This window comes from Bactrocera dorsalis, chromosome 1 (genome assembly GCF_023373825.1).
Source record: "Bactrocera dorsalis isolate Fly_Bdor chromosome 1, ASM2337382v1, whole genome shotgun sequence".
NCBI classification, from domain to species: domain Eukaryota; kingdom Metazoa; phylum Arthropoda; class Insecta; order Diptera; family Tephritidae; genus Bactrocera; species Bactrocera dorsalis.
Genome location: NC_064303.1, coordinates 51,485,681 through 51,511,282, shown reverse-complemented (window position 1 = coordinate 51,511,282; position 25,602 = coordinate 51,485,681). Strand labels below are relative to the sequence as shown.

Genomic DNA, 25,602 nt, shown 5'->3' with positions numbered 1-25,602 from the left:
TTAAATTTGCTTTTGTAATTTTTAAGATTATGTGTATGGGACAAGCAGTTTGTACAGAGTCTTTTTGATCTGACAAAGTTGTTCCTTTCGTTAATGTTTAATTTTTTAAACTTTTCGCAAGTTTTAAGCTTATGCCCTCTTCTGCATAGTTCGCATGACGTTTGTTTTCTTTGTTCTGATATGAACGTTTGCGTTTTGTAAAAGCTTTTGTTTAAATTTTTGTTGCTTCTAGCTTGGGGTCTATTTAAGCTTCCGTTCTGGTCGTGTTTGTTCTTAGTTTTGAGTATTTTTTCTTCTAAACTTTCCGTAATTTCATATTCGGTGGTGAGAAAATCTTTCATTTGTTGCCACGTTGGGCACTTTTTTCGTGATGAGAGCGATTGCTCCCATAGAAGTAACGACTTTTCTGGTAATGCGGCGGTGCAAATGTTTACCAGAATTGGATCCCAGCTGTCTGTGGGGATATTTAGTGTCGATAGAACCGACAAAGAATTAGAAACAGTGGATTCTAGTTTAATGAATTCTACACTTGTTTCTTTCTTAATTTTAGGCAAGTTTAATAGTGTCGTTACTTGCTTATCGACCAGTATTCTTTCGTTTTCAAATCTAGCTTTTAGAGCTTCCCAAGCCAAATTGAAATTGTCGTCATTTAATGCAAACTGTTTAACTATTTCGCCTGCTTGACCTTTTGTTTTGTATCGGAGGTTATACAGTTTTTGTGCCTTTGATAGTTGTGGATGGTTGATGTAAACGGCTGTGAACATGTCCCGGAAGGACGGCCATTCTTCATAACCTCCGTAAAAGGTTTCTGTATCACATGCAGGCAACTCGAGGTGGATGCCTGAACTTGCCTCTTGACTGTCCATTTGTGGCAGCTCTACTCTACTGTGGGGAGTAGGTGCAATTGCTTTAATTAGCTTTACTTGATCGGAGATCATAGCTCTCGTTTCCTCGTACTGGTCTAAGCAGTTTTCGTAAATATCGTAAGCCGACGATTTAAAATTTTGAGGTAGATCTGAATTGTCAGAATCTACTATGGCGTCATGAGCCGTTTGGAGGCGAGCCCAAAAATTTTGGAGATTTTGGCATTTTATTTCTAATAACGATTCCGAGATTTCGTGAATCGGTGAAGCGGCAAATCTAGTGCAGTATCTTGTTAAACTTTCAGAAATGAATTTAACAACCTGTTTTGAGCGTGTAGCTCCTGCAGGTGTATTTTGATTTGTGCCATTATGAACCATTTTTGCAAATAATATTATTTATTTATATTTTAGTTTGAAAATATATTTGAATTAATTACTATTAAAAACCGCGTTTTTTATTTATTAAAATATTTGATGTCCGAATGATTTTTTATTTAGGTGCGCCCTAATACTTGGACTTGTATGTATGTTTGTATGTGCGTATGAAGTTGCTTATGTTTTGTGCAATTGAGAGCTCGTCGAAGAGATCAATATGCTTTGTAACGGGTGATTTTTTTGAGGTTAGGATTTTCATGCATTAGTATTTGACAGATCACGTGGGATTTCAGACATGATGTCAAAGAGAAAGATGCTCAGTATGCTTTGACATTTCATCATGAATAGACTTACTAACGAGCAACGCTTGCAAATCATTGAATTTTATTACCAAAATCAGTGTTCGGTTCGAAATGTGTTTCGCGCTTTACGTCCGATTTATGGTCTACATATCATTTCTCATTTCTGGTTGAATGGCTACGTAAATAAGCAAAATTGCCGCATTTGGGGTGAAGAGCAACCAGAAGCCGTTCAAGAACTGCCCATGCATCCCGAAAAATGCACTGTTTGGTGTGGTTTGTACGCTGGTGGAATCATTGGACCGTATTTTTTCAAAGATGCTGTTGGACGCAACGTTACGGTGAATGGCGATCGCTATCGTTCGATGCTAACAAACTTTTTGTTGCCAAAAATGGAAGAACTGAACTTGGTTGACATGTGGTTTCAACAAGATGGCGCTACATGCCACACAGCTCGCGATTCTATGGCCATTTTGAGGGAAAACTTCGGACAACAATTCATCTCAAGAAATGGACCCGTAAGTTGGCCACCAAGATCATGCGATTTAACGCCTTTAGACTATTTTTTGTGGGGCTACGTCAAGTCTAAAGCCAGCAACTATTCCAGCTTTGGAAGACAACATTTCCGAAGAAATTCGGGCTATTCCGGCCGAAATGCTCGAAAAAGTTGCCCAAAATTGGACTTTCCGAATGGACCACCTAAGACGCAGCCGCGGTCAACATTTAAATGAAATTATCTTCAAAAAGTAAATGTCATGAACCAATCTAACGTTTCAAATAAAGAACCGATGAGATTTTGCAAATTTTATGCGTTTTTTTTTTTTAAAAAAGTTATCAAGCTCTTAAAAAATCACCCTTTACATAAGTATGCACGAATTATTCGTTACGCCTTGTTCGTAAGCAATTGAGAGCTCGTTAGAGAGATCAATTCGCTTTTTGTCCACAATCCTGCTTGTTTTTGTTTGCCAAAGAACAAGAGGTATTGCTGGATAATTGCAAATGTGGACTTTGAACTTTTGGTTTTTTTGAGATTTTTTGTTTTGCGTCACAGGCAGATTTTGCCGTATGTTTGTATGTAATGATAGATTGAAATAGGAGTTGAAAAAGGTAATTTTCTTTGTGCTTTTTTTTTCAAAATTATTTTATTTATTGTATCTGCTTTTTCTTAAAGCCTAACAATAAGTAATAAAATCCTAAATCTATTTAAAAGCTAGACAGACTCAAGCAAGTGATTGAGCTGTTTTGGTGTTACGTCGCTCTTTAATACGCAGGCATATCTTTTCTTTTAAGTCGTGTTTGATCGCAGGAATGTACCAAAGCATTAGCCAAAGGGTTTGGGTGATCTCGGAGTTTAGATATATATTTAATTCTGCTGTCTTCTACTTCTTTTTTTACCATAGGAATACCAAGGTCTTTATGGATATTTTCGTTACGCATGTACCATGGTGAACACGTGATTGTTCTAAGCATTTTTGATTGGAACCTTTGTATTAGATCAATATTAGTTGCACAGGTCGTACCCCACAGTTGAATGCCATACATCCAAATCGGCTCTATGACCGCATTATATAAGAGCACTTTGTTGTCTAGGCTAAGTTTGGAGTTTTTATTTAAAAGCCAATTTAAATTTGCAGCTCTAATCTTCATACATGTTATTCTACTAGATACGTGTTTTCTCCACGTGAGCCTTCTATCTAGGTGAATACCAAGATATGTTACTTCGTGCGCTTGGGGTACTAAGATATTGTTTATTTTTACTGCCGGGCACATCTTTGGTCTTAGCGAGAATGTAATGTGCTTACACTTCTGTTCATTCACATTTATACGCCAGTTCGCTAGCCATTCTTCGACAGAACTTAAATACTCCGTTAATATTCTTGATGCTAAAATGTGGCATTTGTTACGGCTCACTATTGCTGTATCGTCCGCAAAAGTTGAAGTTAATACATTGTTAGCTGTTGGAAGATCTGCTGTATATATGATATATAGTGTTGGGCCTAAGACACTGCCCTGGGGTACACCAGCCTTATCTGACGTTCATCAGATATGAAATCTCCCACTTTTACCGTAAATTTTCTATTTTTTAAATAAGACTCCAAGGTTCTATACAATTCTAAAGGTAGAATTTTTTTAATCTTATATAAAAGACCTTCGTGCCACACCTTATCAAACGCCTGAGCTACATCTAGAAATATTGCTGAACAGTACTCCCTGTGCTCAAATGCTTTCCTTATCTCCTTAGTAATTCTATTTACTTGCTCTATTGTGCCATGTTTCGCACGAAATCCGAATTGATGCATTGGTATTGTGTTATTTTCGTGGAGGAAAGGAGACATCTTTGATAGTAATACTTTTTCAAATACTTTTGAAAGACAGGGTAGAAGACTGATTGGTCTGTATGAAGACGGCTGTGTTAAGTCTTTCCCAGGTTTATCTATCAAGATAATCTGCGACTTTTTCCATGAAATTGGATAGTATCCGAAACTAAGAATTGCATTGAAGAGCAAAGAGAGCACCTCTACAGCAATAATTGGTAACCTTAATTAGCATTTTTGGGGAAATTTTATCATGTCCCAGCGACTTTTTTGGATTAAGTTCTTTGATGATACCAATGATTTCAGAATGTGAAGTCATAAGAGGCTCGAGCGACTCTTTAGCTGTGTTGGGTAAGATTGACAGCTTAAAGTTGTTCTTTGGCAAATTGGGTTGAAATACCTTTTCTAGGTGATTTGCAAAGCAATTAGCCTTTTCCTCATCACTTCGAGCCCAATTTCCTCCCAAGTCTCGTATAGGCATGTTGGAGTCAGTTGGTGGCTTCACGGACTTTTGGGCTTTCCAAAGGGAATTTTGCTTGTTTGAATTCGGACACAGCTTCTTTATATACATTTCGGTGTTCAATTCTTCCTCACGTTTAAGCGCGTTTTTTAATTTACGTACAGCAGATTTTAATTGAAGCTGAGTGGAAGGGGAACGATTTATCTGCCATTCACGTCTTGCACGCCTTTTTACATTTACAAGCATTTCTATTTCTCTATTAGAGATTTTTCTGAAACCAAGCGGCTTATAGCTTTTGTTTGGTGTTGCTAAGACAGCTGCGCTGGTTATTATATCATTGACTTCCCTTATACTTTCGTCAATATCTCTTCCTGTATTTATTTTGTACTCAATATTAATGTGGCTACTGACGTATTTTCTATATTTTAGCCAATTTGTTTTATAAGAAGTTAGACCCACTTTTGGATTAACGAATATGGGTTGTTCACATAATTTTATTAGTACCGGAGAGTGATCAGAAGATAGATCAGTACATGTATCTGCTGTTATGTGCGATTTATCTATATTTTTGATAACAGCAAAATCAATTAAATCTGGTATTTTCTTCGGATCACTAGGCCAATATGTCGGCTTACCAGGAAATATTATTTCAAGGTTATTGTGCCTATTTATAACAGTTTGATACAGCTGTCGTCCTTTCGGATTAATAAGACGTGAGCCCCAGTACGTGTGTTTTGCGTAGTAATCTCCACCTGCTAGAAATCTTTGGCCTAGAGTTCCAAAAAAGTCTTTAAAATTCGATTTCTGTAATTTTAAAACGAGGTGGACAGTATATAGCCGTAAGGTTTAAGTCACAACCCCGATTTTTTAGTGATATTGTTGTAGCTTGTAACTGTGGTGTAGCATAAGATTCTATAGCATAGTGGTTTAAACGATTTCTAATCAACACTGCCACTATGCGCTTTTCCATCCGGATGATTTGTAACATATAGTCTAAATCCCGGTATGTTGAAATTATTTTTATTTGTTAGATGAGTTTCTGAAATAAGCATTACATCTATATTCTTTTCAGACAGAAATCTGATAATCTCTAATTTATGTTGGTTAACACCATTAGCATTCCATATACAGATATTTAGTAAGCTCATTTTTTACTAAATAAATTTTGCAGCATTTGATTTTGTGATTTTATTAAATCTTGGATCATGGTTTGCATGGTAGACATAAATTGTGTCATACACTGTGTAAGATTTATAATCATAGTCTCAATACCTCCATTTGGAGGATTTTGCGGAAGTTGCTTTTGCACAGTGTTGCCTTTTACTACATTTGCATAGCTTCCTTGCATTTTATTATTGTTAGAAGTAATAGGATTTGTACTTTTTTCTGAGGTTGCTATAATTTCATTACGGGGCGTTTGTAACATTTGGTTACGACGTGCTTAAATTCCCTGTGACAACTTCGATTTCAGGTCTTTATATACAGGGCAACCTCTGTAGTTAGCAGTGTGATTCCCTCCCCAATTGCTGCATTTTTTATTTAACTCTTCTTTCTTAAGGGTGCATTTAGAAGTGGGATGTAAATCACCACATACCACACAAACACTGCGTAGAGTGCAGTATGATTTAGTATGCCCATATTCTTGGCAGTTAGTACATTGTACCGGACCGTTTCTTTTATGTGGTTCTTCCACAGTTACTCTACGATGCAGCAAATATTTCAAATTATAAATGGGATGGGTCTCATTTTTTTTAAGTTGATTCGAATTCGGCAACAATTCAATTTTAAACATTGGCTGTGGTATTTTGTTTCTATTAAATATATTTACAACTGTTTTAATTCCAAAACCACATTCTTCCAATGCTTCTTTTACTTCACTAGAGTCTACGGCGGACTCTATACCCTTGATTACAACAACTAGGCCCTTAGAGCTCTTCAGTTGATACGAATAATAATTTTTGTTTTTATTTGACAAAAATTTAACTATGTCCATAAAACTTTTTTCAGTGTAGGACTGAATTTTTGTTTCATCTATATTGCCTGTTTTCAAAGGCACTATATGGAAATTGTTAGTACCTACAATTTTAGTTATTTCAGCAACGAGAGCATTACTGCTACGTTCGCGCAAATATATTGGAGGTGGTTTGGCATTAACGACTGTGGTGGTACCCTTGGCATTGTCGTCTGTTCCATTGCTTAGTAAGGCAAACCTATTGCCATTTAAAACTTCCGGTTTATTCTTAATTGGTGTACCGCCTTGGAATTTCTTGGGATTGACCGCTGACTTTGAAGGACTTAATTTCCTTTTTATGTTAATGTAGCGGTCAATGCCAGTTTGTACAGACTGGCCTTTTTTTATTGGTATATTCTCACCTTGCTTCATGTTGTTCTTCGCTGCCTGCGTACTTGCTGGTACCTGTTTAGTTGGTGTGATCATGCTTGCTGCTGGCCGTTGTTGATTGCCGTTCTCTCCTGCTTTAGTTTTTTGTAAGCTCTGCTTATTTTGCTGCTCAGTTGGTCGCTGCGATGACTCATCCTTCTCACCGTTGCCTTGTTTGTTGGCAGGAGCTGAACTCGCAGGCTCGACAAAGCTGAAGTAGGCATTCAGAGATTTGCACTTTCGGCGTTATTGCCTAACGTTTGCACTGAATGCACTTTTTTAATATTTGTTTATTTTGTTTTATTTTAGTTTTTTTTTCGAAAGTTTCTACGGAGCGCATGAAAAACACGTCCGTATAGGTTGAAGTTCGAATGCTTTTAAAATGCACTTTTGCGTAGCTTCTATTAGACCCGCCGTCTAATATACATTATAGATATACATATATGTACATATGTGTTTGAATACACAAAGCTACATAAGTATAGAAGGCAGTGAATCTTTATTTACTAATAATATTTTTGACAAACTCGCAAAATTAAGTCGTCACTTAAAACAGTTCGGTATATTAAATTATTAAACCGTTTTGTGTTTTCTTTCTAATTGTTATTACAGTTTTGTGCTAAATACTGCAATCTTTAATATGCATAAATGCTTCATGAAATAAATGAAAAGCAAACGACACGACTCACTTTATCCTTCATCAAGGGTTTTTTGAGGGAATAATATACATATGTATGTGCGTGTGTGTTTGCGTGTATTCATGCCTTTGATGTCAATTCCTTTCTTCTACTCTTCTTGTACTCTTCCAACTGCCTGGCTTCTCGTGCGTGTTGTTGTTTGTAGTTTTGTTTTTTAAATTCGCACCCGTGTTGTTATTGTAATTATGTATTTTTTGTTTGAGAGTTTCGCGCCCGTTTTGTGTGTTGTTTAATTATCTAGGAACTTTTACATTTCGCGCGCGATTCTCTGTGTGTGGTTTTTATTGTTTTCTATTTGGGGGTTTGCGCCTGGTTTATGTGTTTTTTGTGTTTGTAAAGTTTTATATTTTGGTTTTGTAAGTTTATGTTTTTGTCACCGTAGCTTTGGTATTTTCTTCGTTCCACTGCACTTTTTTATTTTTGTCTTTTTTTTTTGTATATATGTAAGTATAAACAAGTTTTTGTTTTTTTTTTCACAGTTTTCACCTAAGGGATATATAGTATATACATATGTAGGTGTATAGGTATATATTTTTTTTTTTTGTTTGGGACACTGCATTTTTTTCGCTTTTTTCACTGCACACAGTTTTTTTTTTTTTGTTCACCGCACAGATATAATTATATGTGTTTTATGGATTTTGTTTTTCCACTGGTGCTTTTCTGTGAGGCTCGAAGGACCATGTATAATTTGTTACCAAATTTGCAAATAAAAGCACTAATCACTTTCACTGTTCTTAAATAAAAATGCGTAAGGATGTAAAGTGCAGAGTGCAAAGTTAACGTTTATTTATCAGAAAATTACAATTGTAAAGGGTGATTTTTTAAGAGCTTGATAACTTTTTTTTAAAAAAAAACGCATAAAATTTGCAAAATCTCATCGGTTCTTTATTTGAAACGTTAGATTGGTTCATGACATTTACTTTTTGAAGATAATTTCATTTAAATGTTGACCGCGGCTGCGTCTTAGGTGGTCCATTCGGAAAGTCCAATTTTGGGCAACTTTTTCGAGCATTTCGGCCGGAATAGCCCGAATTTCTTCGGAAATGTTGTCTTCCAAAGCTGGAATAGTTGCTGGCTTATTTCTGTAGACTTTAGACTTGACGTAGCCCCACAAAAAATAGTCTAAAGGCGTTAAATCGCATGATCTTGGTGGCCAACTTACGGGTCCATTTCTTGAGATGAATTGTTGTCCGAAGTTTTCCCTCAAAATGGCCATAGAATCGCGAGCTGTGTGGCATGTAGCGCCATCTTGTTGAAACCACATGTCAACCAAGTTCAGTTCTTCCATTTTTGGCAACAAAAAGTTTGTTAGCATCGAACGATAGCGATCGCCATTCACCGTAACGTTGCGTCCAACAGCATCTTTGAAAAAATACGGTCCAATGATTCCACCAGCGTACAAACCACACCAAACAGTGCATTTTTCGGGATGCATGGGCAGTTCTTGAACGGCTTCTGGTTGCTCTTCACCCCAAATGCGGCAATTTTGCTTATTTACGTAGCCATTCAACCAGAAATGAGCCTCATCGCTGAACAAAATTTGTCGATAAAAAAGCATTTCGAACCGAACACTGATTTTGGTAATAAAATTCAATGATTTGCAAGCGTTGCTCGTTAGTAAGTCTATTCATGATGAAATGTCAAAGCATACTGAGCATCTTTCTCTTTGACACCATGTCTGAAATCCCACGTGATCTGTCAAATACTAATGCATGAAAATCCTAACCTCAAAAAAATCACCCGTTATATTTGAAATGCGAGCACATATGTCCGGAACGGGGCAGATGGAACTCGCAACCGGACCGCCGTAGTAAGTATTTGTGGCGCCGCGCAGAATATAAGGTTCAGTTTATTGCAGGATTGATTAAGTCCAATGGCAGCTAGCAGAAACCATGTGAAGACGACGTTTTTTGTTGAACTTGCAGCGCGAATGGTGATGTGCGAAAATGTGTACACGAATTGTTATCGGTCGGTATTAATTAGTGTAGAAAGCTAACGCGGCGCAGTGCACAAGCGAATGTGTTGTTCGAACTATGTATGACGAATTGAGTCGAGCGAATGTGCCTGCTTTCCCTTTGCCCATCCTTTTTGTTAAGTGGGTTTGCTGGTGTGGTGAGTTATGCTGTAGTGTCATCAGCTGTGGTGAATGGCGATGTAGCATTAGAATGCGCCAGTTTTTCCGAGTAGAGGGGGTGGATGCTTAACTCATTTAAACAAATAAAAAAATGTGTTTATGATCTCTGTGTGAGAGGTGTATTTTGTACACATTTTTCTCTGCCAAAATGGAATAAAATATAAACGAAAAGCAAGACAAAATTCTTCGTTGGGAGTGTATTTCTGTCTCTTCATATTCCATGCTTCGTCATATAGTATGCCATGTACAATGTTAACAAATGCGGTTAGTTCCCTAATGTGAATCTATCAAATGTTCGCAGTCGAACCTGCACCTTCTCTATACTTTTAAGTTCTCTGGACTGACTACAGAAATGATCCTGAGAAGTATAGTCTTAACCTTTCAACGGCCAACGCAGAGTATTTCAACCAAAAGTCACACAAAGAATTCGCAGAAATGAAACAGAAATGAAACAGAAACGAAAGAAATAAAGTCACACAAAATAGTTGAGAATTTGCAGAAATGAAAGACAAACGAAAGAAAAATAATGCGCAAGCATACATAAGCGTACCGTACTTATTGACTGCATTATTTTTGCGTAAAACCTTGGAATTTATTCATTAAAATCACCACTCAGAAGTCGTTTTATCCATTGTAAGCGAACGATTTTCGAAGAAACATCATTTCTAATATGCCACAAGACAAAATTAGAAATGAAGTTCTTAAACCTCACGCTGTCAGATGAAACGATATACCTCGTCATCGCGGGTCTATTTCTAAAAAATGTAAATGAAGACTAACTACAGAAATGATTATGTGAAGTATAGTCTTAATTTTTACCACAAGTCACACAAAATAGTTCAGAATTCGCAGAAATGAAAGAGAAACGAAAGAAAAAGAAGTATAACTTCAATAAAGCACAAGCATACAAACATACATATGCGCTCACATGTGAATATGTCACCAACCAAAAATTGAAACATTGTTCTACAAAAACAACAATAGCATAAGCATTGCAACATTGTGTTGTTGGTAGAAAATCCGAGCTGTGCCGAAAGAAACGATCGCCGATTGTCAGCTTACCTTGCTACTCGAACATCTTCGCAGACAAGGTTGCGCAATATGAATCTATCGCAACCTTTTCCGAACTCGTATAAATGTATAACTTCAAAAACCTTCTTGGAAATGTTATAATGACTTTCGCAGAAAAAACGAGTGGATGTGAAGAACTAGTTGAGAAAGGTAATCATTAACTACGTACATACATAACTTTTAATTTATGTTTTAGTGTTTTCTGTACCTTCTTTTATTTCTTCTAAGCATACACATACATAATAATTGTAAAAGAAATTGGGATAGCTATACTTAAAAGGTTTTTATTGAAGTTATACTTCTTATACGAGTTCGGAAAAGGTTGCGATAGATTCATATTGCGCAACCTTTTCTGCGAAGATGTTCGAGTAGCAAACATCAAAGTTGGCCTTTAAAAACTTAAGACTATACTTCACAGGATCATTTCTGTAGTTAGTCTTCATTTACATTTTTTGGAAATCGACCCGCAGTGACGAGGTATATCGTTTTATCTGACAGCGTGAGGTTTATGAACTTCATTTCTAATTTTGTCTTGTGGCATATTAGAAATGATGTTTCTTCGAAAATTGCTCGCTTACAACGGATAAAACGACTTCTAAGTGGTGATTTTAATGAATAAATTCCAAGGTTTTACACAAAAATAATGCAGTCAATAAGTACAGTACGCTTATGTATGTTTGTATGCTTGCGCATTATTTTTCTTTCGTTTGTATTTCATTTCTGCGAATTCTTTGTGTGACTTTTGGTTGAAATACTCTGCGTTGGCCGTTGAAAAGTTAAGACTATACTTCTCAGGATCATTTCTGTAGTCAGTCTTCATTTACTTTCTTTGCAAATCGACCCGCGATGACGAGGTGACTATTCACATGTGTGCGCATATGTATGTCGGTATGCTTGTGCATTATTGAAGTTATACTTCTTTTTCTTTCGTTTGTCTTTCATTTCTGCGAATTCTCAACTTATTTATGTGACTTTTGGTTGAAATACTATGCGTTAGCCGTTCAAAGGATCATTTCTGTAGACAGTGTTTATTTATTAATTCGTGTTCTATGTAATATTGACGTGACAGTGATAATTTCTGCGAATTCTCAACTATTTTGTGTGATTTTTGGTTGATTGGTTGCGTTAGCCGTTGAAAAGTTAAGATTTCACAGGACCATTTGTGTATACAGTGTTTATTTATTAATTCGTGTTCTATGAAATATTGACGTGACCAGTGATAATTTCTGCGAATTCTCTACTATTTTATGTGACTTTTGGTTGAAGTACTCTGCGCTAGCCGTTGAAAAGTTAAGACTTCACAGGATCATTTCTTTAGACAGTGTTTATTTACTAATTAATTCGTGTTCTATATAATATTGCCGTAATATTTGTAGTATTAGTACACAGTGAATAGTGATTTAAATAAACAATAAAATAAGTGACACGTGATAATACGCGGATTCCAGCTTATGTGATGGTAAGTTTCTCTTGAATATTTCAATTGTCCGTAATAGATGCTAGTGATGGGCGATGTTGTGACTTTTAAGGAATACTGCTACTTGTGACTGTGACTTTGTAGTAGCAGTGATTTTAAACTGTGACTGTGACTAGAATAAAAATTGTAACAGAAATAGACCAATAAAGTAGAACAAAATTGTTTCCTTTTTTCATTTAGGTACAATGTAAATATTTATTAGAATAAACAGAAATTAACATAGTAAATTCATTTTTAGAAAATCGCCAAATACAAAGTATATACATAAAAGATAAAATTAAATAGTGTTAAAAATATTTACACTAAATGGAAAAGAAGGACAAAATATCACATTTTGCGAAAACAGCATCCACTTCTTTAAAAAATTGCCACACATAACTCATTTTGGTTCTTTTTGACACAGACATCTTTAATTTTTATTAAGCTGGCTGACCCGGCGAACTTCGCCCCGCCCAATTTGTATTTTTTTTTTGGAAGTCATAGACTCGTATAACTTTACCACAAATAATATAAACTTCAAACAACGCATTTTCATTTAATGTTTTTAATGTTTGTAGCGCCATCTACTGTAACATACCGCACTTACTCATACCGCTGTTAGCGCCATCAACTGGTGGATAGCTCTCTGCTAATAATAAACAAATAATTTGCAATAAATAAATAATGCGACTATAAGGAGAGTTATAAACTATCCTATCTTTCAAGTTGGACCAAACTGCACACAGTGTAAAAAATTCCATTAAAATCGGTTCAGTAGTTTAGGAGTCCATCGCAAACAAACAACGTGACACGTGATTTTTATATATTAAGATAAGTAAACTGATTTGTAACAGCTTCGTACAAAAATTAATGTAACTGATTCGTTATTTTTTAAGACGCACATTTTTAAAGTCGCACTAAATATATTCTCTGAAGGTTTTTTTCAATATAAGGATACTTAATAGAAGCTATTTAAAGTAAACGAAAACATACTTTTAAAAATATTTCGTTACTTATAAAATACTTTTTATAAGTTTTTTTAAATTACTATATAAATTGATGCAATTTTAAGATTAAAAGTTTTATAATTGGCTTTACTACAGCATTGAGGTTTCTGTAATCAATTTAATTTGTACATGAATATTACCCGTTTAAAGATAAATTAACTTTTTATATGTTAACCAATTTATACTTATCTAAAATTGAAGAAAATTCATAGCTTTAATGAATATGAATTCATCACAGTCGCAATTTTTTATATTCCACGGTGAATGCTATTTTGTCACAGTCGCAATTTTTCATATGATTCTGTGAATGCTATTTTGTCACAGTCGCAATTTTTCATATGATACTGTGACTGCTCCTTTGTCACAGTCGCAATTTTGTATATTCCGCGGTGAATGCTATTTTGTCACAGTCGCAATTTTTCATATGATACTGTGACTGCTACTTTGTCACAGTCGCAATTTTTCATATGATACTGTGAATGCTATTTTGTCACAGTCGCAATTTTTCATGTGATACTGTGACTGCTACTTTGTTCGTTAATTCCTGTCACTGCTACTTTGTCACAGTTGTGACCAGTGATTTTTAAGTAGCAGTGACAAAGTCACAGGTACTCAAATATTTGCCATCTCTAATAGATGCACCTTGTGCATTAAACTTGTGCTCTTGAAACTAATATCAATTGGATTGGCAAAAATTTTAATGTTTTGATTTTAAACTGATTTTACAGCGGAAAAAGACAGTGCAGTCCGTGTTTCAAGCGGAGGGAAAACAGCACAATATTATCGTGAATACAGTGCACGAAGGAAGCAGAACGGGAAAACGAGAAATTGGAAATGGTAGCTTGCAGTCAATCGAGGAAGAGGAAAACAGCTGCGGAATATCAGAGAGCGCGTAAAAAAGATTCAAAGTCTGCTGTTCCATCAATCTCTGCGGGAGCATCTATAACTACTGATGAATCAACGATCGTCAATTCACCGATAACTGCTGGGCCTTCAACGCGTGTTGATGGATTACAAAAGAGAGATGGTTACGCTGCATATTCCCTTCCGCAACGAAGAGACAGAACTACTTTCCGAGTCAAAATTCCTTCATTTAGACTTTGCTTTATAAAATGTGCATAATAAATTTATAAAATGTGAATTTAAGTTTTCTAGTTTTCTTTCATACAAATTGATATGCATTTCTGAATACCACTAAGAAGTATAACTTCTTCCGCGCGTAGGGACCCGACGCACCTTTATTTACTAATATAATTATAAGAATAAATAAAGACTTTGAGACTATCCCTCCTTGGTGTATTTTTCGTATAATTCGGTTATGTTTGGACATAGGTGTTCTAATTTCCTATCCCCGTAAACCACCGGTTTGATATCATCTTGATAGTGGAGTCAAAACAAATCTCCAACGGGTGTGTTAAGAAATCAATGACCTCTGTTGCGTCAAGCGACTTATATATGTAAATGTTCAACCTAAAATGAAAATAAAACATGAAATTATTTTCAATTAATTACTTTCCTGAAATACATTTTATATTTGGATTATAAAGTTTTCCTTTTATTATACTTACGCTAATAATGTTAAATATACTCATCTTACTCTACGAGTATTACCATAAGTTAACGAAATGAATTGTACTTGCCTCCTTTTTGTACATACATACATACTAACATTCAAACTGTTTTTTTTTCCGTTAGTTTTAAGATTTAGGCTAAGTCAGAGAAACTAAAAACATAGAGAAGGTGCAGGTTCGACAGCGAACATTCGTTAAGCAAGGCATACACATACAGGGTAGGCCATTTAAAGTTGACCCATTTGTTTCTAAAAAAACAGAACAAAAGAAAACAATGTTTTTTGTTCACTTCAAAAATAATTTATTTTGGTCCAAGGGGATTTGTTTCAGCTAATATTTAAAAATTAGATCGCGTAAATGGGCACCTTTAGCTTTGAGAGCTAAATGCACTCTTTTTTCGACATTTTCCATGACTTTGGCCAATGTTTCGGATGATATGGCGGCTGTTTCACGTCGAATGTTGGCTTTCAGTTGAGCTAAGGTCTTTGGCTTATTAGCGTATACCTTGGATTTCAAATAACCCCACAAATAAAAGTCTGGTGGCGTCAAATCTGGTGATCTCGGTGGCCAGTCAACATCACCATTTTTCGATATCAATCGCCCGGGGAAAAATGGTCGCAATAAATTGATTGTTGGTCGAGCTGTATGGCATGTAGCCCCGTCCTGTTGAAACCAGAAGTTATCCATGTCATTTTCGCGAATAATGGGTATCACAAAATCCGTTATCATGGCTCGATAACGCTCACCATTGACTGTTGTCGTGGCTCCATCATCGTCTTCGAAAAAATACGGTCCGATGATCATATTCGCGCAAACACCGCACCAAACTGTTACTTTTTGGTCATAAAGAGGCTGTTCTTCAATTAATTGAAGATTTTCGGTGGCATAAAATCGGCAATTTTGCTTGTTTACGCCTCCATTCAACGAGAAATGTGCCTCGTCTGACATGATGAGTTTTCGCCAAAAGTCAAGTTCGTTTTCAGCCATTTCGATGGCCCATTTGCCAAAATTAAGGCGTCGCGGATAATCAGCTGGGTTTAGTTTTTGTGCCATTTGAATTTTATATGGAAACATCTTCAAATCTTTATGAATTATGCGTCGGAGAGTGGTGCGAGAGATGTCTAATTCCTGAGAGCGGCGATAACTCGATGTCGATGGAGTCTCCTCAATACTGGCTCGTACAGCTTCGATATTTTCATCAGAACGTCTTGTGCGTTGTCTGGATGCATGACTGGCATTACTGAGATTACCGGTGTTCACAAATTTTGCGTATAAAGACTTAATTGTGTTCTTAACTGGAGCACTTTTCACTTTATTTTTTTTGCGAAACGCACGTTGAGTTAACACAATTGAAAAGTTATTTTGAATATAAAGCTGAACAATTTCAGCGCGTTCTTTTGGAGTGTACTGTTCCATGGTATAAATTGTCTTCGAATGACGCTTCTAACGCGGTATGACATTAGCCGATGTGTCAGCGCTGTTAAAAGTTACAGCGTTGCCAGATGGGTCAACTTAAAATGGCCTACCCTGTACCAATTATTGTATCAACTTCAACGAATTGAACAACTGATTGCTACGTATATGGGGCAGTTGTATTAGTTGAATCAACTGGTTGAATGAAAATCAAAATTTTTTGATATTTTGTGAAGTTGGTTGTGTTAGTTGAATAGTGTTTGGGTTGGTTGTGCGATTTCAAACGATTTCGTCATTTTATTTCGGCTGTCAAAGAGAGCGCGTCTACGGAGCAAAAAATAAAATAAAAATGAGTGAAAGCGATCGACAAATCCGCGATTTTATCGAAGTGTATAAACCCATGCCGGAGTTATGGAATAGCAAACTGGACTGCTACTAAAAAAAAATGTACGACGTAGGAGCTATCAGAAACTTCTGATAGAATTTAAAAAAATAAAAAACGATGCGTCAATAGACGATATGAAAAAAAGCTGACAAATATGCGTACCTACTATCGCCGGGAACTGAAAAAAAACTTTGCAAAGTGAAACATCTGGTGCAGGAGCTGAGGATTTATACATTTCACCTCTATGGTACCTGTGCCTGGTGTAACATCCATCAGTTCAGATGAAGAGGAAGAAGCGTCCGTTCGCGTGGTATGTTGAAAAAACATGTAAGAGTGTTATTGTTTTTATTTATGATATTATGTTTTTTTACACAACAATCGTTGAAGAAATTTAAAAAAGTGGCTACCGAAAGAACGGAGTTTCTAAAGATAGCAACCGAGCATTTGGAGACATCCAAAAAACAAATGGATGAAGCAGAAATTTATGCAAATGCATGGGCTTGCATGTACAGGCAAATGAAACCAGAGCAGCAACTTTTTGCAAAGCAAGCAGTAGACGAAGTGATGCTGTTGGGCCGATTTGGAAAATTATGTTTCAATTATCTGCACAGTATTTAAGTAGTCCGCATGTATCACGAACCAGCTCGCCTTTTGTAAGTAATGACTCGCCACTTTATATCTCGACATCTTCTGTAAGTCCAACTGAATCAACATCACGATCGGCACATTTTACTTCTTTGCCAACTGGAAGCCCCATACAAGCAACATCACAATCGCAACGTTTTACTTCTGTGCCCATACAAGCAAAACTACATTCGCCACGTTTTATTTCTGTGCCCACTGGAAGCCCCATCCAAGCAACATCACATTCGCAACGTTTTACTTCTGTGCCCATACAAGCAAAACCACATTCGCCACGTTTTATTTCTGTGCCAACTGGAAGCCCTATACAAGAAACATCACAAACAATTGAAATAACTCCAGAATTACACTTTTCGGATGAAAACGAAAGTCAATACACAAATGTTCTTGATTTGTTTAACGACTCACAATATCAGTGAAATAAAAGATATTAAGATAGAGTACATATATTTTATTTTATTTTTCTCATTTTTTGTTTAAATTATTTTTTTTACTTCATTTTTTATGTATTAGTTATAAGAGTATAAATATAAGTTTTATTTAAAGAACACAACTAATTTAATTTTATATGTAAATAAAAGGAATTAAAGAGATTTCAGTTTTTTGATAATTTCACAATATTTCAACCTTATTGTTTTGGCCTCATTAGATGCATTTCTAGTCAGCGTTGGTTCCATGTCTGATAGCTGAATATTTTCACATTCAAATCGATTTGAGTTTGACTGGCACTTTTTCAGGACATAAATTTATTGTCGTTTGAAGAAGTCGAAAACGCGATGCCAAAATACCAAAGGCGTTTTCAACTTTAACCCGTGCTGAGCTCAGAGTTTTGTTAAACAGCATTTCATCCTCTGTCAAATTGTTGTGACCAAATGGTTTTAAAACATTTTTTCTCAAAGCGAAAGCCGCATCCGACACAAACACAAAAGGGAGTGAATCTTCGCCTGCAAGCACTGCTTGTGGTTCCGGTAAATTTAAACTTCCACTTTCCAACTTTTTAAAAAATTTCGAATTTCCGAAAACGCCTCCATCGGAAATTCGTCCATTTGCACCTACATCTACCATTAAAAAGTTGGAGTTGCTGTCAATAATTGCCAACAAGACGATACTGAATGTCTTTTTATAATTAAAATAGAATGAACCGGAATTAGGAGGACGTGAAATATTTATGTGCTTTCCATCGAGCGCGCCTAGACAGTTGGGAAACATCGACTTCTCATAAAATTGATCAGCTACAGCCATCCATTGCTCAGGTGTTTTAGGAAGATAGAAATATATTTTGTGTTAAATAAAATGTATAACTCGGATATTCTTTTAATACTACCTTAGTCTTTTAGAACTTTTATGATAGCCTTGCATGTCTCAATTACAATTTTACCAATCGCTTGTGCAGATATTGCGGTTGAAAATTTTAGGTCTTCAAATGAGTTTCCGGTAGCCAAAAATCTTAAAGTTATTGCCAAACGATTCTCTGCACTAATTGCTTTCCGCATTATTGTGTCTTTTTTTTCAATAAAAACTTTCACTTTCAAGAGAAGATCATAAAACACTTCATCGCTCATGCGCATATAGTTCTTGTAGTCCTTTGGCTCGGTTTCTGTCAACGTCTTCAAAAGCTTGTTGTTTGAAAACTCATTTTTATTTTGCAACCTTTCTTTTTTTTCCGAATGCTTTTTTGCTCCTGTTCTTCTTCTTCCGCTAAAACTTTATTTATAATAAGTAAAGCAACAACTTCCGAACTCATGTTTACTCGACGAAGTGAATATTCAAAATGAAGTTGGCCTCGAAATTGTATTAAAAGTTGTGTCGTGTGTAGCGACAAGGACAATTTCTAGTCCAACTCAATCAACCAACTAATTGATGTGTGTATGCCTTGCATTATGATCTCCCAAAAACAGCATTGTGATATGCTTAAATTTTTGCTTTCAACTTGGGAATCGCAATGTATGCAAATATGTATGCTTTTGCGTTTTGCCGTCGGCATTTCCATATTGGCATGTACAAATAATTTTGATGATACTCGCCCATGCCCATGATGATACTCGCAAACAGAGAATATTGAAGAAAAATAATTTCTTTGATATTCTATAGGAAATATGAATGTTCCATTTTGTATGGATATATGTACAAATGTATGTAGAACTTTTTTTTATTTTTAATTTATTATTCAAATTATTAATGTTAATTTGATCTTATTTTACAATAAGTTTTTGCTTTTAACCAAGAAATCTCTTGTATGTACATTAGAGTGTGCCATTCTGAGGGAACCTTTTTTTTCAACTGAAAAACAGGCTCAAAACTTTCAAAAATGTGTAAAAGGAAGTCACTCAAAAGATGAGCTCTTAATATTAATATTAAGAGGTGCCTATTTCAAATTTTCTGTTTTCCATATAAATTACATGAAAAAAAAAAATTTTTTTTTTTTGTGGTGGTTATTGTGCGGTGGTTTTATATGTGCCCCGATGGCTGCCAGTAGGGATGGTAAACTCGATCCCGAATCTACTCGAGAATCGAGTTTTCTCGTAAAATAATCGATTTTTCGAATGTCAAGAACCGGTTCTTAATCCACTTCGACTACTGAAAATCGATTTTTAAAAATCTATGAATGAATTTATTTAAAATTATTTTTTATTTAATTTTATCATTTTTCGGAAATATAAATATCAATATAAAATAATCACGCATATGTGACAATTATTCATATAATTCAATATAAGCATTAGAGTGGGTCAATTTTTTTCTTGACAAAGCGGTTATCAAAATCGTAAACTACGATGAATTCTAAGAAAATATGCTCAAGAAACCATGGGTCTAAAATGAAAATCGAGCCTCCGGTTTTTAGCGAGAAAATTTCGTATATTGTATTTAAAAAAAAAATCCAATTCCTATTCCACTGTCGATTGTTTGCTTGTTTTGTAGCCATCGAAGCTAATTTGCTCAAATTTGGTATGTGATGTTGTATTTAAGCAGAAAATTCGACAGTACAGAAATTTTTTATAGGGGGCGTGGCACTGCCCACTTATGAGTTCATATGCATATCTCTGGAACCACCCCACCGATTTCGTTCAAATTTGGTATACATATTACACAATGCCTATTTAAGAGATATCTGGAAAATGATCGAAATCGGATAATAACCACGCCCACCTACCATATAACGGTAATTTTTGAAAACACTAAAGATCGGAAATTTTAATAACTGTTGAAGGGAAACATCTTGAGTTTGGTATTCGGTGTTGTATTGCAGCCCGAAATTCGACAATATGAAAATTTTGGCATGTCACCGCCCACTTTTGAGTGCATATGTAAATCTCTGGAACTTCTTTATCGATTTCGACTAAATTTGGTACACATTTTAGATTGTACCTAGTTAGGTGAGATTATGAAAATGATTAAAACCCTCCCATATAACGGTATTTTTCTGTACGGTCACTGCTTTATGTTTTCGACTCTAGTAGTTTTTACTGTTTTCCTTTTCTTTTATTAAAAAAAAATCAAATAATTCAAATTTCTGTTACACTGTCGATTGTTTGTTTGATTTGCACTTGTTTTTTTTTTAACTTTATTTGTTTGCTATGATTTTATCAACTTCTCAGAGAAAGCAAAGCAACGCTGATGAATTACTAATAAAACAATTGTTTCCGAAACCATCGTTTTAAATTCTTTTGACACAATATTACAGTTAGAAGTTTTTACTCATGAAAGAAGTGTGTGCCTCTGATTTTCGCGATTCTAACATTTTAAAGCAAAACTTAAGCGTCTTTTAATTATGGAGTCATCTCCTATATCAATTAGTTCTTGTGCTAAAGATATTACATTATCAAATCTCTCGGAATCATATTTGAAGCATATGTCAGATCCAAATTTTAGTGCTTTTGGTTTGCCAAGTGATTTACACGAACTAAACTTACCAACTTGCCGCGATGTTTTAAAATATTTTTTTTTTTTTGAGTGGTCGGTCTAAAAATAGAAATAAAATGTTTTCGTACGCATCTTTTACTCCACAAGTGGCGGATAAATTGATTGAAATTTGGAGCAAATTGAATATTGGCATAATGACGAAGAAAACCGTAATAAACAAGCTGAAAATCTTGCTGAATAAATATTTTAAAGAAACAAAAGGCACGTCTACATCTAAAAAATACACCGCATTTATCAAGACTATGAACAACTTATTCTATATTGGAAAATGCAAGTGCGATTTACAAAGAAATTGTTGCTCATGTGGTTTGACGCCTGATCATTTACACGAATTTTTGACTGATCAGCATACCGCGAGGAAACTGACAATTCCAGCGGTCCTGGCGGATGTTGTTGATTTGGATTTGGCTCCAACAGCTACTGAATATTCATCTTACCGGCCTGACTCATCAGATATGGACGTTGATGAAGATCTTGTGTTCAAAACACCGAATGCAGAAAGGCCAATTGTTATTAAGCGCGGCCCGTATGCGAAAAGACTTGATACCCCCAATTATGCTATGATGTGCGACAGATTTGGTGTGTCAGACAGAGTTTCTGCGTGTTTGGCTACGGCACTTTTTAAAGATATAGACGACAATGGGGAACTTATTATTGTGGACAAATGTAAAGTAGCGCGAGAAAAGAAAAAAATCAGGGATTCTGTGCTTGAAAAACAATGCAGAGATTCCAGCGTGCTGGCATTCTCATTTGATGACAGAAAAGATGAATCATTGACAATGGAGAAGGTTAATCATAAGCTTCACCCAAAAGTGGTTAAAGAATCTCACATCGTGGTTGTGCGAGAACCTAAAACCGAACTCTTGGGTCATTTAACACTCAATGCTGAGGACGCTGGTACAAAACAAAAGCTGCTATATGACTTCTTTGTTAAAAAGAACTTAGCTCTTTTCGATCTGGTTGGTATTTGCTGCGACGGTGAAGTCAGCAATACTGGCACGGAAAACGGTATACTACGACGGTGAAGTACTGTTAGACAGACCATTGCACTGGTTGGTTTGCTTGTTACATTTTAATGAGTTACCTTTTCGCCACTTATTTTGCGCGCTAGAAAAATCAACTACAAGTGGACCGCGAACTGACAGTGGAGCTCTGACAAAATTAATGGAAACCTGTGAACAGATTCAGGTAAGCAATGAATTAGTACTTTAATAAAGATCTCTATTTTTGGTTCTAAATAAGTAACTTGTTCTTTTTGTAGGTTGTACCCGACTTTCAGCGTATTTTGCTGGGGAATATGCCTCCTTCGTTGTCGTCAGAACAGGAAAAAACTCTTTCAATGGACGTTAAGTACTTGTATCGGATAGCCAACGCGATTCATAACGGTTCCTGTCCAGAAGATTTAGGCAACGTGAAACCTGGACCCATCGTTCACTCTCGTTGGTTAACCAAAGCTAGTAGACTTCTGCGATTGTACGTCACAACAAATTCACCATCCGAAAATTTAAGAATTTTAGCAACGTTTGTCATGAAAGTTTACGTACTTATGTACTTTAATGTTAAGTATTACAACTCGGTAATATATGGCAGTTCACTCTTATGTAAATATATTTGTTCAACGCAATATTTACCACAAAATCTGCGCGAAATTGTAAAAAATGTTGTTCAAAATGACTCATATTTTGCACATTCAGAAAATGTCCTACTAACAATGCTTTTTGATGCCAGAAAGGAAGTGCGCCAGAGGGCTTTAAAAAAAATTTTGTACTATCGTGAAAAACTTTACGACCCAACAAAATTAAGAGCTTACAAGAAACCAACTATAAATTTTGACTGCACTGATTATGTTGAGATGATAAACTTAGATAACAATAGCATTTTGTCGGAGCCGCCCTTCACTGCAAACATACCCTATGACCATTTGCTCGAATACATAGAATTTGACAATCCTCCACTTCCGGATCCACAAATTCCTCCACATATTCAAGGAACCGAGCGCTTTGTGCAACTGCTGACTAGGGTTTCACCTCGAACTATAGAAAAAAATCGCGATGGTGTTATGGCAGTCACGGTTGCAAGTCGAAACGCAACATCTAGGATGGACAGCAAACAAGACCTTAAAACTAATTAATTCTGAACTTTAGAAGTATATTATATTTTGTTTGGCCCTTAACAGTTAAGTTTTTGCTTTATATATAGATATAAAATGATATTGTTAACTGCAATACGATTTCGTGGAAGATGAAAGCTATTAAAGTTTGAATTTTATTTATTATTATTTTAATTTTTATGGGTGGATAGGTAACATATACACACACCGACCACAGCGGCCAACGACCATACCACGCTGAATACATCGGTTCTCGTCCGATCACCGAAGCTTTTTAAAACCCGATCTAAATACTATTATTTTATAAATATCTAATTTATTTTTAAGGGTCACAACGTTTTATTTCTTAAAATTACAAAACCCATGAGCTTTTACATTTCTTGTGTATTGATGATTTAATGGCCAATTTCATAAAAAACTTTTTTAACATTAATCTAAACATCAAAATTAGACCGTTATCTATACAGCTTCTAAAGCTGTTGGAATTTCATTTCGAACAAATCCAGACATAACCACTTTTGTTAGTTTTCTTAAAAGATTCAATAACATTTTTAAATGTTTTAAATTTGTGTAGAGCACTTTCTCAAAATTGCAAGAGATCAACTTGATATGCATCACAAAAAGAACGCTGCTGAGAAGGTGTAGCAGCACCTGTACGGTCACAGCTTGATGTTTTCGGCTCCAGTAGTTGTTACTATTTTCCATTTCATTTATTGAAAAAAAAAAACAAAATGAAAAGTTTCTCGTTAAAAACCGGAGGCTCCGTTTTGATTTTAGAGCCATGGTTTCTTGGGCAAATTTTCTTAGAATTCATCGTAGTTTACGATTTTGATAACCGCTTGGTGCATTTTTTTTGCTCCATACAAATTAACCCACTCTAATAAGCATGCATATGTGAAACTCACGCATATGTATTAGAATCTGCTCTTTAAAGGATTCTCTTTAATGGAATGCCGACAATTTAATACTGTTCAAATCGATAATAATAATTTTCCTGATCTCAGTTTTAGTCACTTGAACATTTATGTAAGTACAGACTCGGGACTCGAGATTAGCAACATGTTTGCATCTCTCTTTCAGAGTATGTACATTCAAGATTCTCGTTAGTGATCATTTATCGAAAATGAACTTTCGTACATTCCTAATTGTTTGGAAATCTTCCTATGTCTGTCCTATTCACACGGATGAACCAAGGTCTAATGTCTCCAACTATAGACCAATTTGTATACAATCCACTCTGTCTAAACTCTTTAAAAATATAGTTTTTCCCCAATTCACCGCATTTTTTAATAATCAACTGCAAACTATAATATTTTGATACTTTCTTTCTACTTTCTGTGAGTTTTTCGTTTCTTTATTTTTTCGTTCTTTGTGTCAGTAAGTTACACGCTTGTTCTTCTCGATAGCTCGTAGCTATTAAGAGTAAAGATACTAATATTATTTTTCTTCATTACAGACGTGGTGAACGCTACGCGGTTATAGCCCAATTAATAACCCAGTCGTTTCTCTTTTCGCTATTTGGCGCTAATTCGAGATACCACCTGATCTCTCCAGCGGGATGGATGTCTTCATCTTCCTCTTCTTCCACCGATGGGTACTGAATCGAAAATTTTCAAAGTTGTAGTGACTTGTAGAGTTTGGTCTTTTGTCGTCAAGAGAGGACTTTACTTCTCAATTGCCTACTCAGTCCGAAGTAGCATCTGTTGGCAAGAGTTATTTTGCGTTGGGTTTTGAGGCTGACATCGATGTTAGTTTCAATACTGGTTCCAAGATAGACGTACTATTTACGATTTTGAAGTTATGACTATCAACAGTGAGGTGGAGCCTAGTGGCGAGTGCGAGAGCCACGTTGTGAGTGCGACGACTGTTTGTTTGACGACAAAAGATGTGTCATCTTTCCCTCGTTTACTACCAGACCCATTTGCTTTGCTTCATTATCTTATCTGAACAAAACAGAACTAACGTCGCGGATGTTGAGGCCAATGATATCAATATCATAGGTGTACGCTAGTAGCTGTGCTCTAATATAAAAGATTTTACCTGCTCAATTAAGCTCTACAGCTCGATTTATTTTCTGCAGCAGTAAGTTTAAGAAGTACCTTTGTATTGCTCAATGTCCAGGTCTAAAAACACACTGATAAGGTCAGTTTGTTGACTGTGGACTTCAGTATTTCACACACTACGCTCGATAAGACCTTTTATGCATTTTCAAGAAGGGTCCCTTTTTTAGTACATTGGGCAGAGCACACTTAGGTTATAATGCTGGGAGAAGTGTGTAGAGTTACAAGGAGACTATGTAGAAAAAAAAAAAAAAATTTTGAAAAGTCGCGTGCATCATGGTTAGGTCGGATATTTATCGGACAGCCCTCGTATGTTTGTTGACGGCTGTGCGTTGCTGTACAGAGCAACAGCTGCAATAAGGTAGTGGATATAGTCGATGTTTACGTACGTCAATGACACTGAACATATTTTATTCATCTGTTACAACATTATCGATCAAGC

General features: G+C 35.7%; 2 protein-coding genes, 1 long non-coding RNA gene and 4 pseudogenes across 4 annotated transcripts in view; 4 read left to right on the top strand and 3 right to left on the bottom strand.

The window, feature by feature from the left end:
- The window catches only part of LOC125780334 (uncharacterized), a 386,491-nt gene that overhangs the window by 104,330 nt on the left and 256,559 nt on the right, over positions 1-25,602 (top strand). The gene's annotated exons all lie outside the window — the stretch shown is intronic.
- The window catches only part of LOC125775357 (uncharacterized), a 322,796-nt gene that overhangs the window by 255,426 nt on the left and 41,768 nt on the right, over positions 1-25,602 (top strand). The window lies entirely within an intron of this gene.
- LOC125775762 (uncharacterized) lies at positions 7,916-10,369 on the bottom strand. Its single transcript, XR_007421370.1, has 2 exons — positions 8,650-10,369; positions 7,916-8,617 (listed from the first exon to the last, which is right to left on the bottom strand). It is a non-coding gene; the product is annotated as an uncharacterized LOC125775762 (long non-coding RNA).
- LOC125775992 (small nucleolar RNA U3) lies at positions 9,792-9,899 on the bottom strand (annotated as a pseudogene).
- LOC125775867 (small nucleolar RNA U3) lies at positions 10,132-10,334 on the bottom strand (annotated as a pseudogene).
- LOC125775865 (small nucleolar RNA U3) lies at positions 10,997-11,199 on the top strand (annotated as a pseudogene).
- LOC125775962 (small nucleolar RNA U3) lies at positions 11,374-11,470 on the top strand (annotated as a pseudogene).